General features: G+C 41.8%; 18 non-coding genes across 18 annotated transcripts; 9 read left to right on the top strand and 9 right to left on the bottom strand.

Annotated features, from left to right (window-relative positions):
• Window positions 1-235: 235 nt before the first annotated feature.
• On the bottom strand, window positions 236-308 carry trnak-uuu (transfer RNA lysine (anticodon UUU)). The gene has a single exon. It is a non-coding gene; the product is annotated as a tRNA-Lys (tRNA).
• A 165-nt stretch (window positions 309-473) lies between these two features.
• On the top strand, window positions 474-545 carry trnaw-cca (transfer RNA tryptophan (anticodon CCA)). Its single transcript has one exon. It is a non-coding gene; the product is annotated as a tRNA-Trp (tRNA).
• A 1,161-nt stretch (window positions 546-1,706) lies between these two features.
• On the bottom strand, window positions 1,707-1,779 carry trnak-uuu (transfer RNA lysine (anticodon UUU)). Its single transcript has one exon. It is a non-coding gene; the product is annotated as a tRNA-Lys (tRNA).
• A 166-nt stretch (window positions 1,780-1,945) lies between these two features.
• On the top strand, window positions 1,946-2,017 carry trnaw-cca (transfer RNA tryptophan (anticodon CCA)). Its single transcript has one exon. It is a non-coding gene; the product is annotated as a tRNA-Trp (tRNA).
• A 1,161-nt stretch (window positions 2,018-3,178) lies between these two features.
• trnak-uuu (transfer RNA lysine (anticodon UUU)) lies at window positions 3,179-3,251 on the bottom strand. The gene has a single exon. It is a non-coding gene; the product is annotated as a tRNA-Lys (tRNA).
• A 165-nt stretch (window positions 3,252-3,416) lies between these two features.
• On the top strand, window positions 3,417-3,488 carry trnaw-cca (transfer RNA tryptophan (anticodon CCA)). The gene has a single exon. It is a non-coding gene; the product is annotated as a tRNA-Trp (tRNA).
• A 1,161-nt stretch (window positions 3,489-4,649) lies between these two features.
• trnak-uuu (transfer RNA lysine (anticodon UUU)) lies at window positions 4,650-4,722 on the bottom strand. Its single transcript has one exon. It is a non-coding gene; the product is annotated as a tRNA-Lys (tRNA).
• Window positions 4,723-4,888: 166 nt separating this feature from the next.
• On the top strand, window positions 4,889-4,960 carry trnaw-cca (transfer RNA tryptophan (anticodon CCA)). Its single transcript has one exon. It is a non-coding gene; the product is annotated as a tRNA-Trp (tRNA).
• Window positions 4,961-6,121: 1,161 nt separating this feature from the next.
• Window positions 6,122-6,194, bottom strand: trnak-uuu (transfer RNA lysine (anticodon UUU)). The gene has a single exon. It is a non-coding gene; the product is annotated as a tRNA-Lys (tRNA).
• Window positions 6,195-6,360: 166 nt separating this feature from the next.
• On the top strand, window positions 6,361-6,432 carry trnaw-cca (transfer RNA tryptophan (anticodon CCA)). The gene has a single exon. It is a non-coding gene; the product is annotated as a tRNA-Trp (tRNA).
• Window positions 6,433-7,593: 1,161 nt separating this feature from the next.
• Window positions 7,594-7,666, bottom strand: trnak-uuu (transfer RNA lysine (anticodon UUU)). Its single transcript has one exon. It is a non-coding gene; the product is annotated as a tRNA-Lys (tRNA).
• Window positions 7,667-7,831: 165 nt separating this feature from the next.
• trnaw-cca (transfer RNA tryptophan (anticodon CCA)) lies at window positions 7,832-7,903 on the top strand. Its single transcript has one exon. It is a non-coding gene; the product is annotated as a tRNA-Trp (tRNA).
• Window positions 7,904-9,064: 1,161 nt separating this feature from the next.
• trnak-uuu (transfer RNA lysine (anticodon UUU)) lies at window positions 9,065-9,137 on the bottom strand. Its single transcript has one exon. It is a non-coding gene; the product is annotated as a tRNA-Lys (tRNA).
• A 166-nt stretch (window positions 9,138-9,303) lies between these two features.
• trnaw-cca (transfer RNA tryptophan (anticodon CCA)) lies at window positions 9,304-9,375 on the top strand. The gene has a single exon. It is a non-coding gene; the product is annotated as a tRNA-Trp (tRNA).
• A 1,161-nt stretch (window positions 9,376-10,536) lies between these two features.
• On the bottom strand, window positions 10,537-10,609 carry trnak-uuu (transfer RNA lysine (anticodon UUU)). The gene has a single exon. It is a non-coding gene; the product is annotated as a tRNA-Lys (tRNA).
• Window positions 10,610-10,774: 165 nt separating this feature from the next.
• On the top strand, window positions 10,775-10,846 carry trnaw-cca (transfer RNA tryptophan (anticodon CCA)). The gene has a single exon. It is a non-coding gene; the product is annotated as a tRNA-Trp (tRNA).
• A 1,161-nt stretch (window positions 10,847-12,007) lies between these two features.
• trnak-uuu (transfer RNA lysine (anticodon UUU)) lies at window positions 12,008-12,080 on the bottom strand. The gene has a single exon. It is a non-coding gene; the product is annotated as a tRNA-Lys (tRNA).
• Window positions 12,081-12,246: 166 nt separating this feature from the next.
• trnaw-cca (transfer RNA tryptophan (anticodon CCA)) lies at window positions 12,247-12,318 on the top strand. The gene has a single exon. It is a non-coding gene; the product is annotated as a tRNA-Trp (tRNA).
• Window positions 12,319-13,345: the final 1,027 nt, after the last annotated feature.

Raw genomic sequence — 13,345 nt, 5'->3', positions numbered from 1 at the left:
CTGAGACTCTTGTGACTGCAACCAGATGAAAATCTTCAAAGGTAAGTGATTAATTTGATGGCTATTTCTGACTTTCGTGACTCTATATGATTGGAAAATGTTTGTATGCTTTTGGAAGAGGGGCGCTGTCCTCAGATAATCGCATGGTATGCTTTCGCAGTAAAGCCATTTTTAAATCTGACCAAATGCAAGTATGGAAAGACTGCCTACTGAAGGAAGGTAAACATTAAAGCAGCGCCCGAACAGGGACTTGAACCCTGGACCCTCAGATTAAAAGTCTGATGCTCTACCGACTGAGCTATTCGGGCTCTGCATTTACTTATTTTCATACACCTAACCTGTCGGGCAGAGGCACGTGCTGACGAGGGGGCATTGTCAGATAATCATTTCCCAAGAGATCCAGGCCTCCATTCCAAATGATACAATCAACGAAATCTGAACTAGGCATCCCCTCCAAAGATGCGTTTTGTCTAGACCTCGTGGCGCAACGGTAGCGCGTCTGACTCCAGATCAGAAGGTTGCGTGTTCAAATCACGTCGTGGTCAGTGTTTTTATGTGTGCAATCTCTACCTTCTTTAAACAGCGAAGTCAATGAATCAACACAAGTACCAATGTGGCTTACAGTACAAACCTCGAACGAAAACAACCAAACCAATTCTGCTTTAGATGACAATTGTCTCTCATAAAAGCCTGTCACACTGCAAATTCCCAGATCAGATGATGCTGTGTGATTGATTGACAGGCTTAAATCAGTCTTCGAACACGGATTTTAACTTCTTATGGCTTAGGGGAAGTGATTCGACATCTGGATGAGAAGAGTGCCCAAAGTAAACTGCCTGTTACTCAGGCCCAGAATCTAGGATATGCATATAAATGGTAGATTTGGATAGAACACACTTTAAAGTTTCCAAAACCATTCAAATGATGTCTGTGAGTATAACAGAACTGATATGGCAGGTGAAAATCTGAGGAAAATCCATCCGGGAAGTGGGACTTTATTTGACGTGGGAAGTTTTCAATTGAATGCCTATTGAGTTTCTAATGGGTTAGGACCCAGATTGCAGTTCCTATGGCTTCCACTAGATGTCAACAGTCTTTAGACATTGTTTCAGGATTGTTTTCTGAAAAATGAAGAAGAATGAGACCTTCTGTCAGTGGACTGAGGAAGCATGCAGTGCTGGTTTGCGCACATGACCAAGTGCGTGCCCGTCGTTGTTTTTCCTTTCTATTGAATACGCTATTGTCCGGTTGAAATATTATCGAGTATTTAGACAATTGCCAACCTGAAGATTAATTATAAAAATCGTTTGACATGTTTCAACAAACTTTACCGGTACTGTTCGGACGTATTCGTCTGCGTGTTTTGACCGCCTTTGAGCCAGTGGATTACTGAACACAACGCGCCAACAAAACTGAGTTTTTGGGATATAAAGAGGGACTTTATTGAACAAAACAAACATTTATTGTGTAGCTGAGACTCTTGTGACTGCAACCAGATGAAAATCTTCAAAGGTAAGTGATTAATTTGATGGCTATTTCTGACTTTCGTGACTCTATATGATTGGAAAATGTTTGTATGCTTTTGGAAGAGGGGCGCTGTCCTCAGATAATCGCATGGTATGCTTTCGCAGTAAAGCCATTTTTAAATCTGACCAAATACAAGTATGGAAAGACTGCCTAGTGAAGGAAGGTGAACATTAAAGCAGCGCCCGAACAGGGACTTGAACCCTGGACCCTCAGATTAAAAGTCTGATGCTCTACCGACTGAGCTATTCGGGCTCTGCATTTACTTATTTTCATACACCTAACCTGTCGGGCAGAGGCACGTGCTGACGAGGGGGCATTGTCAGATAATACATTTCCCAAGAGATCCAGGCCTCCATTCCAAATGATACAATCAACGAAATCTGAACTAGGCATCCCCTCCAAAGACGCGTTTTGTCTAGACCTCGTGGCGCAACGGTAGCGCGTCTGACTCCAGATCAGAAGGTTGCGTGTTCAAATCACGTCGTGGTCAGTGTTTTTATGTGTGCAATCTCTACCTCCTTTAAACAGCGAAGTCAATGAATCAACACAAGTACCAATGTGGCTTACAGTACAAACCTCGAACGAAAACAACCAAACCAATTCTGCTTTAGATGACAATTGTCTCTCATAAAAGCCTGTCACACTGCAAATTCCCAGATCAGATGATGCTGTGTGATTGATTGACAGGCTTAAATCAGTCTTCGAACACGGATTTTAACTTCTTATGGCTTAGGGGAAGTGATTCGACATCTGGATGAGAAGAGTGCCCAAAGTAAACTGCCTGTTACTCAGGCCCAGAATCTAGGATATGCATATAAATGGTAGATTTGGATAGAACACACTTTAAAGTTTCCAAAACCATTCAAATGATGTCTGTGAGTATAACAGAACTGATATGGCAGGTGAAAATCTGAGGAAAATCCATCCGGGAAGTGGGACTTTATTTGACGTGGGAAGTTTTCAATTGAATGCCTATTGAGTTTCTAATGGGTTAGGACCCAGATTGCAGTTCCTATGGCTTCCACTAGATGTCAACAGTCTTTAGACATTGTTTCAGGATTGTTTTCTGAAAAATGAAGAAGAATGAGACCTTCTGTCAGTGGACTGAGGAAGCATGCAGTGCTGGTTTGCGCACATGACCAAGTGCGTGCCCGTCGTTGTTTTTCCTTTCTATTGAATACGCTATTGTCCGTTTGAAATATTATCGAGTATTTAGACAATTGCCAACCTGAAGATTAATTATAAAAATCGTTTGACATGTTTCAACAAACTTTACCGGTACTGTTCGGACGTATTCGTCTGCGTGTTTTGACCGCCTTTGAGCCAGTGGATTACTGAACACAACGCGCCAACAAAACTGAGATTTTGGGATATAAAGAGGGACTTTATTGAACAAAACAAACATTTATTGTGTAGCTGAGACTCTTGTGACTGCAACCAGATGAAAATCTTCAAAGGTAAGTGATTAATTTGATGGCTATTTCTGACTTTCGTGACTCTATATGATTGGAAAATGTTTGTATGCTTTTGGAAGAGGGGCGCTGTCCTCAGATAATCGCATGGTATGCTTTCGCAGTAAAGCCATTTTTAAATCTGACCAAATGCAAGTATGGAAAGACTGCCTACTGAAGGAAGGTAAACATTAAAGCAGCGCCCGAACAGGGACTTGAACCCTGGACCCTCAGATTAAAAGTCTGATGCTCTACCGACTGAGCTATTCGGGCTCTGCATTTACTTATTTTCATACACCTAACCTGTCGGGCAGAGGCACGTGCTGACGAGGGGGCATTGTCAGATAATCATTTCCCAAGAGATCCAGGCCTCCATTCCAAATGATACAATCAACGAAATCTGAACTAGGCATCCCCTCCAAAGATGCGTTTTGTCTAGACCTCGTGGCGCAACGGTAGCGCGTCTGACTCCAGATCAGAAGGTTGCGTGTTCAAATCACGTCGTGGTCAGTGTTTTTATGTGTGCAATCTCTACCTTCTTTAAACAGCGAAGTCAATGAATCAACACAAGTACCAATGTGGCTTACAGTACAAACCTCGAACGAAAACAACCAAACCAATTCTGCTTTAGATGACAATTGTCTCTCATAAAAGCCTGTCACACTGCAAATTCCCAGATCAGATGATGCTGTGTGATTGATTGACAGGCTTAAATCAGTCTTCGAACACGGATTTTAACTTCTTATGGCTTAGGGGAAGTGATTCGACATCTGGATGAGAAGAGTGCCCAAAGTAAACTGCCTGTTACTCAGGCCCAGAATCTAGGATATGCATATAAATGGTAGATTTGGATAGAACACACTTTAAAGTTTCCAAAACCATTCAAATGATGTCTGTGAGTATAACAGAACTGATATGGCAGGTGAAAATCTGAGGAAAATCCATCCGGGAAGTGGGACTTTATTTGACGTGGGAAGTTTTCAATTGAATGCCTATTGAGTTTCTAATGGGTTAGGACCCAGATTGCAGTTCCTATGGCTTCCACTAGATGTCAACAGTCTTTAGACATTGTTTCAGGATTGTTTTCTGAAAAATGAAGAAGAATGAGACCTTCTGTCAGTGGACTGAGGAAGCATGCAGTGCTGGTTTGCGCACATGACCAAGTGCGTGCCCGTCGTTGTTTTTCCTTTCTATTGAATACGCTATTGTCCGGTTGAAATATTATCGAGTATTTAGACAATTGCCAACCTGAAGATTAATTATAAAAATCGTTTGACATGTTTCAACAAACTTTACCGGTACTGTTCGGACGTATTCGTCTGCGTGTTTTGACCGCCTTTGAGCCAGTGGATTACTGAACACAACGCGCCAACAAAACTGAGTTTTTGGGATATAAAGAGGGACTTTATTGAACAAAACAAACATTTATTGTGTAGCTGAGACTCTTGTGACTGCAACCAGATGAAAATCTTCAAAGGTAAGTGATTAATTTGATGGCTATTTCTGACTTTCGTGACTCTATATGATTGGAAAATGTTTGTATGCTTTTGGAAGAGGGGCGCTGTCCTCAGATAATCGCATGGTATGCTTTCGCAGTAAAGCCATTTTTAAATCTGACCAAATACAAGTATGGAAAGACTGCCTAGTGAAGGAAGGTGAACATTAAAGCAGCGCCCGAACAGGGACTTGAACCCTGGACCCTCAGATTAAAAGTCTGATGCTCTACCGACTGAGCTATTCGGGCTCTGCATTTACTTATTTTCATACACCTAACCTGTCGGGCAGAGGCACGTGCTGACGAGGGGGCATTGTCAGATAATACATTTCCCAAGAGATCCAGGCCTCCATTCCAAATGATACAATCAACGAAATCTGAACTAGGCATCCCCTCCAAAGACGCGTTTTGTCTAGACCTCGTGGCGCAACGGTAGCGCGTCTGACTCCAGATCAGAAGGTTGCGTGTTCAAATCACGTCGTGGTCAGTGTTTTTATGTGTGCAATCTCTACCTCCTTTAAACAGCGAAGTCAATGAATCAACACAAGTACCAATGTGGCTTACAGTACAAACCTCGAACGAAAACAACCAAACCAATTCTGCTTTAGATGACAATTGTCTCTCATAAAAGCCTGTCACACTGCAAATTCCCAGATCAGATGATGCTGTGTGATTGATTGACAGGCTTAAATCAGTCTTCGAACACGGATTTTAACTTCTTATGGCTTAGGGGAAGTGATTCGACATCTGGATGAGAAGAGTGCCCAAAGTAAACTGCCTGTTACTCAGGCCCAGAATCTAGGATATGCATATAAATGGTAGATTTGGATAGAACACACTTTAAAGTTTCCAAAACCATTCAAATGATGTCTGTGAGTATAACAGAACTGATATGGCAGGTGAAAATCTGAGGAAAATCCATCCGGGAAGTGGGACTTTATTTGACGTGGGAAGTTTTCAATTGAATGCCTATTGAGTTTCTAATGGGTTAGGACCCAGATTGCAGTTCCTATGGCTTCCACTAGATGTCAACAGTCTTTAGACATTGTTTCAGGATTGTTTTCTGAAAAATGAAGAAGAATGAGACCTTCTGTCAGTGGACTGAGGAAGCATGCAGTGCTGGTTTGCGCACATGACCAAGTGCGTGCCCGTCGTTGTTTTTCCTTTCTATTGAATACGCTATTGTCCGTTTGAAATATTATCGAGTATTTAGACAATTGCCAACCTGAAGATTAATTATAAAAATCGTTTGACATGTTTCAACAAACTTTACCGGTACTGTTCGGACGTATTCGTCTGCGTGTTTTGACCGCCTTTGAGCCAGTGGATTACTGAACACAACGCGCCAACAAAACTGAGATTTTGGGATATAAAGAGGGACTTTATTGAACAAAACAAACATTTATTGTGTAGCTGAGACTCTTGTGACTGCAACCAGATGAAAATCTTCAAAGGTAAGTGATTAATTTGATGGCTATTTCTGACTTTCGTGACTCTATATGATTGGAAAATGTTTGTATGCTTTTGGAAGAGGGGCGCTGTCCTCAGATAATCGCATGGTATGCTTTCGCAGTAAAGCCATTTTTAAATCTGACCAAATGCAAGTATGGAAAGACTGCCTACTGAAGGAAGGTAAACATTAAAGCAGCGCCCGAACAGGGACTTGAACCCTGGACCCTCAGATTAAAAGTCTGATGCTCTACCGACTGAGCTATTCGGGCTCTGCATTTACTTATTTTCATACACCTAACCTGTCGGGCAGAGGCACGTGCTGACGAGGGGGCATTGTCAGATAATACATTTCCCAAGAGATCCAGGCCTCCATTCCAAATGATACAATCAACGAAATCTGAACTAGGCATCCCCTCCAAAGACGCGTTTTGTCTAGACCTCGTGGCGCAACGGTAGCGCGTCTGACTCCAGATCAGAAGGTTGCGTGTTCAAATCACGTCGTGGTCAGTGTTTTTATGTGTGCAATCTCTACCTCCTTTAAACAGCGAAGTCAATGAATCAACACAAGTACCAATGTGGCTTACAGTACAAACCTCGAACGAAAACAACCAAACCAATTCTGCTTTAGATGACAATTGTCTCTCATAAAAGCCTGTCACACTGCAAATTCCCAGATCAGATGATGCTGTGTGATTGATTGACAGGCTTAAATCAGTCTTCGAACACGGATTTTAACTTCTTATGGCTTAGGGGAAGTGATTCGACATCTGGATGAGAAGAGTGCCCAAAGTAAACTGCCTGTTACTCAGGCCCAGAATCTAGGATATGCATATAAATGGTAGATTTGGATAGAACACACTTTAAAGTTTCCAAAACCATTCAAATGATGTCTGTGAGTATAACAGAACTGATATGGCAGGTGAAAATCTGAGGAAAATCCATCCGGGAAGTGGGACTTTATTTGACGTGGGAAGTTTTCAATTGAATGCCTATTGAGTTTCTAATGGGTTAGGACCCAGATTGCAGTTCCTATGGCTTCCACTAGATGTCAACAGTCTTTAGACATTGTTTCAGGATTGTTTTCTGAAAAATGAAGAAGAATGAGACCTTCTGTCAGTGGACTGAGGAAGCATGCAGTGCTGGTTTGCGCACATGACCAAGTGCGTGCCCGTCGTTGTTTTTCCTTTCTATTGAATACGCTATTGTCCGTTTGAAATATTATCGAGTATTTAGACAATTGCCAACCTGAAGATTAATTATAAAAATCGTTTGACATGTTTCAACAAACTTTACCGGTACTGTTCGGACGTATTCGTCTGCGTGTTTTGACCGCCTTTGAGCCAGTGGATTACTGAACACAACGCGCCAACAAAACTGAGATTTTGGGATATAAAGAGGGACTTTATTGAACAAAACAAACATTTATTGTGTAGCTGAGACTCTTGTGACTGCAACCAGATGAAAATCTTCAAAGGTAAGTGATTAATTTGATGGCTATTTCTGACTTTCGTGACTCTATATGATTGGAAAATGTTTGTATGCTTTTGGAAGAGGGGCGCTGTCCTCAGATAATCGCATGGTATGCTTTCGCAGTAAAGCCATTTTTAAATCTGACCAAATGCAAGTATGGAAAGACTGCCTACTGAAGGAAGGTAAACATTAAAGCAGCGCCCGAACAGGGACTTGAACCCTGGACCCTCAGATTAAAAGTCTGATGCTCTACCGACTGAGCTATTCGGGCTCTGCATTTACTTATTTTCATACACCTAACCTGTCGGGCAGAGGCACGTGCTGACGAGGGGGCATTGTCAGATAATCATTTCCCAAGAGATCCAGGCCTCCATTCCAAATGATACAATCAACGAAATCTGAACTAGGCATCCCCTCCAAAGATGCGTTTTGTCTAGACCTCGTGGCGCAACGGTAGCGCGTCTGACTCCAGATCAGAAGGTTGCGTGTTCAAATCACGTCGTGGTCAGTGTTTTTATGTGTGCAATCTCTACCTTCTTTAAACAGCGAAGTCAATGAATCAACACAAGTACCAATGTGGCTTACAGTACAAACCTCGAACGAAAACAACCAAACCAATTCTGCTTTAGATGACAATTGTCTCTCATAAAAGCCTGTCACACTGCAAATTCCCAGATCAGATGATGCTGTGTGATTGATTGACAGGCTTAAATCAGTCTTCGAACACGGATTTTAACTTCTTATGGCTTAGGGGAAGTGATTCGACATCTGGATGAGAAGAGTGCCCAAAGTAAACTGCCTGTTACTCAGGCCCAGAATCTAGGATATGCATATAAATGGTAGATTTGGATAGAACACACTTTAAAGTTTCCAAAACCATTCAAATGATGTCTGTGAGTATAACAGAACTGATATGGCAGGTGAAAATCTGAGGAAAATCCATCCGGGAAGTGGGACTTTATTTGACGTGGGAAGTTTTCAATTGAATGCCTATTGAGTTTCTAATGGGTTAGGACCCAGATTGCAGTTCCTATGGCTTCCACTAGATGTCAACAGTCTTTAGACATTGTTTCAGGATTGTTTTCTGAAAAATGAAGAAGAATGAGACCTTCTGTCAGTGGACTGAGGAAGCATGCAGTGCTGGTTTGCGCACATGACCAAGTGCGTGCCCGTCGTTGTTTTTCCTTTCTATTGAATACGCTATTGTCCGGTTGAAATATTATCGAGTATTTAGACAATTGCCAACCTGAAGATTAATTATAAAAATCGTTTGACATGTTTCAACAAACTTTACCGGTACTGTTCGGACGTATTCGTCTGCGTGTTTTGACCGCCTTTGAGCCAGTGGATTACTGAACACAACGCGCCAACAAAACTGAGTTTTTGGGATATAAAGAGGGACTTTATTGAACAAAACAAACATTTATTGTGTAGCTGAGACTCTTGTGACTGCAACCAGATGAAAATCTTCAAAGGTAAGTGATTAATTTGATGGCTATTTCTGACTTTCGTGACTCTATATGATTGGAAAATGTTTGTATGCTTTTGGAAGAGGGGCGCTGTCCTCAGATAATCGCATGGTATGCTTTCGCAGTAAAGCCATTTTTAAATCTGACCAAATACAAGTATGGAAAGACTGCCTAGTGAAGGAAGGTGAACATTAAAGCAGCGCCCGAACAGGGACTTGAACCCTGGACCCTCAGATTAAAAGTCTGATGCTCTACCGACTGAGCTATTCGGGCTCTGCATTTACTTATTTTCATACACCTAACCTGTCGGGCAGAGGCACGTGCTGACGAGGGGGCATTGTCAGATAATACATTTCCCAAGAGATCCAGGCCTCCATTCCAAATGATACAATCAACGAAATCTGAACTAGGCATCCCCTCCAAAGACGCGTTTTGTCTAGACCTCGTGGCGCAACGGTAGCGCGTCTGACTCCAGATCAGAAGGTTGCGTGTTCAAATCACGTCGTGGTCAGTGTTTTTATGTGTGCAATCTCTACCTCCTTTAAACAGCGAAGTCAATGAATCAACACAAGTACCAATGTGGCTTACAGTACAAACCTCGAACGAAAACAACCAAACCAATTCTGCTTTAGATGACAATTGTCTCTCATAAAAGCCTGTCACACTGCAAATTCCCAGATCAGATGATGCTGTGTGATTGATTGACAGGCTTAAATCAGTCTTCGAACACGGATTTTAACTTCTTATGGCTTAGGGGAAGTGATTCGACATCTGGATGAGAAGAGTGCCCAAAGTAAACTGCCTGTTACTCAGGCCCAGAATCTAGGATATGCATATAAATGGTAGATTTGGATAGAACACACTTTAAAGTTTCCAAAACCATTCAAATGATGTCTGTGAGTATAACAGAACTGATATGGCAGGTGAAAATCTGAGGAAAATCCATCCGGGAAGTGGGACTTTATTTGACGTGGGAAGTTTTCAATTGAATGCCTATTGAGTTTCTAATGGGTTAGGACCCAGATTGCAGTTCCTATGGCTTCCACTAGATGTCAACAGTCTTTAGACATTGTTTCAGGATTGTTTTCTGAAAAATGAAGAAGAATGAGACCTTCTGTCAGTGGACTGAGGAAGCATGCAGTGCTGGTTTGCGCACATGACCAAGTGCGTGCCCGTCGTTGTTTTTCCTTTCTATTGAATACGCTATTGTCCGTTTGAAATATTATCGAGTATTTAGACAATTGCCAACCTGAAGATTAATTATAAAAATCGTTTGACATGTTTCAACAAACTTTACCGGTACTGTTTGGACGTATTCGTCTGCGTGTTTTGACCGCCTTTGAGCCAGTGGATTACTGAACACAACGCGCCAACAAAACTGAGATTTTGGGATATAAAGAGGGACTTTATTGAACAAAACAAACATTTATTGTGTAGCTGAGACTCTTGTGACTGCAACCAGATGAAAATCTTCAAAGGTAAGTGATTAATTTGATGGCTATTTCTGACTTTCGTGACTCTATATGATTGGAAAATGTTTGTATGCTTTTGGAAGAGGGGCGCTGTCCTCAGATAATCGCATGGTATGCTTTCGCAGTAAAGCCATTTTTAAATCTGACCAAATGCAAGTATGGAAAGACTGCCTACTGAAGGAAGGTAAACATTAAAGCAGCGCCCGAACAGGGACTTGAACCCTGGACCCTCAGATTAAAAGTCTGATGCTCTACCGACTGAGCTATTCGGGCTCTGCATTTACTTATTTTCATACACCTAACCTGTCGGGCAGAGGCACGTGCTGACGAGGGGGCATTGTCAGATAATCATTTCCCAAGAGATCCAGGCCTCCATTCCAAATGATACAATCAACGAAATCTGAACTAGGCATCCCCTCCAAAGATGCGTTTTGTCTAGACCTCGTGGCGCAACGGTAGCGCGTCTGACTCCAGATCAGAAGGTTGCGTGTTCAAATCACGTCGTGGTCAGTGTTTTTATGTGTGCAATCTCTACCTTCTTTAAACAGCGAAGTCAATGAATCAACACAAGTACCAATGTGGCTTACAGTACAAACCTCGAACGAAAACAACCAAACCAATTCTGCTTTAGATGACAATTGTCTCTCATAAAAGCCTGTCACACTGCAAATTCCCAGATCAGATGATGCTGTGTGATTGATTGACAGGCTTAAATCAGTCTTCGAACACGGATTTTAACTTCTTATGGCTTAGGGGAAGTGATTCGACATCTGGATGAGAAGAGTGCCCAAAGTAAACTGCCTGTTACTCAGGCCCAGAATCTAGGATATGCATATAAATGGTAGATTTGGATAGAACACACTTTAAAGTTTCCAAAACCATTCAAATGATGTCTGTGAGTATAACAGAACTGATATGGCAGGTGAAAATCTGAGGAAAATCCATCCGGGAAGTGGGACTTTATTTGACGTGGGAAGTTTTCAATTGAATGCCTATTGAGTTTCTAATGGGTTAGGACCCAGATTGCAGTTCCTATGGCTTCCACTAGATGTCAACAGTCTTTAGACATTGTTTCAGGATTGTTTTCTGAAAAATGAAGAAGAATGAGACCTTCTGTCAGTGGACTGAGGAAGCATGCAGTGCTGGTTTGCGCACATGACCAAGTGCGTGCCCGTCGTTGTTTTTCCTTTCTATTGAATACGCTATTGTCCGGTTGAAATATTATCGAGTATTTAGACAATTGCCAACCTGAAGATTAATTATAAAAATCGTTTGACATGTTTCAACAAACTTTACCGGTACTGTTCGGACGTATTCGTCTGCGTGTTTTGACCGCCTTTGAGCCAGTGGATTACTGAACACAACGCGCCAACAAAACTGAGTTTTTGGGATATAAAGAGGGACTTTATTGAACAAAACAAACATTTATTGTGTAGCTGAGACTCTTGTGACTGCAACCAGATGAAAATCTTCAAAGGTAAGTGATTAATTTGATGGCTATTTCTGACTTTCGTGACTCTATATGATTGGAAAATGTTTGTATGCTTTTGGAAGAGGGGCGCTGTCCTCAGATAATCGCATGGTATGCTTTCGCAGTAAAGCCATTTTTAAATCTGACCAAATACAAGTATGGAAAGACTGCCTAGTGAAGGAAGGTGAACATTAAAGCAGCGCCCGAACAGGGACTTGAACCCTGGACCCTCAGATTAAAAGTCTGATGCTCTACCGACTGAGCTATTCGGGCTCTGCATTTACTTATTTTCATACACCTAACCTGTCGGGCAGAGGCACGTGCTGACGAGGGGGCATTGTCAGATAATACATTTCCCAAGAGATCCAGGCCTCCATTCCAAATGATACAATCAACGAAATCTGAACTAGGCATCCCCTCCAAAGACGCGTTTTGTCTAGACCTCGTGGCGCAACGGTAGCGCGTCTGACTCCAGATCAGAAGGTTGCGTGTTCAAATCACGTCGTGGTCAGTGTTTTTATGTGTGCAATCTCTACCTCCTTTAAACAGCGAAGTCAATGAATCAACACAAGTACCAATGTGGCTTACAGTACAAACCTCGAACGAAAACAACCAAACCAATTCTGCTTTAGATGACAATTGTCTCTCATAAAAGCCTGTCACACTGCAAATTCCCAGATCAGATGATGCTGTGTGATTGATTGACAGGCTTAAATCAGTCTTCGAACACGGATTTTAACTTCTTATGGCTTAGGGGAAGTGATTCGACATCTGGATGAGAAGAGTGCCCAAAGTAAACTGCCTGTTACTCAGGCCCAGAATCTAGGATATGCATATAAATGGTAGATTTGGATAGAACACACTTTAAAGTTTCCAAAACCATTCAAATGATGTCTGTGAGTATAACAGAACTGATATGGCAGGTGAAAATCTGAGGAAAATCCATCCGGGAAGTGGGACTTTATTTGACGTGGGAAGTTTTCAATTGAATGCCTATTGAGTTTCTAATGGGTTAGGACCCAGATTGCAGTTCCTATGGCTTCCACTAGATGTCAACAGTCTTTAGACATTGTTTCAGGATTGTTTTCTGAAAAATGAAGAAGAATGAGACCTTCTGTCAGTGGACTGAGGAAGCATGCAGTGCTGGTTTGCGCACATGACCAAGTGCGTGCCCGTCGTTGTTTTTCCTTTCTATTGAATACGCTATTGTCCGTTTGAAATATTATCGAGTATTTAGACAATTGCCAACCTGAAGATTAATTATAAAAATCGTTTGACATGTTTCAACAAACTTTACCGGTACTGTTCGGACGTATTCGTCTGCGTGTTTTGACCGCCTTTGAGCCAGTGGATTACTGAACACAACGCGCCAACAAAACTGAGATTTTGGGATATAAAGAGGGACTTTATTGAACAAAACAAACATTTATTGTGTAGCTGAGACTCTTGTGACTGCAACCAGATGAAAATCTTCAAAGGTAAGTGATTAATTTGATCGCTATTTCTGACTTTCGTGACTCTATATGATTGGAAAATGT

The sequence above is a fragment of the Salmo salar genome, chromosome 03 (assembly GCF_965601325.2).
Source record: "Salmo salar chromosome 03, fSalSal1, whole genome shotgun sequence".
Classification (NCBI taxonomy): Eukaryota; Metazoa; Chordata; class Actinopteri; order Salmoniformes; family Salmonidae; genus Salmo; species Salmo salar.
The sequence above is the reverse complement of the archived record's forward strand: the minus strand, read 5'-3'. Positions and strand labels throughout refer to the sequence as shown.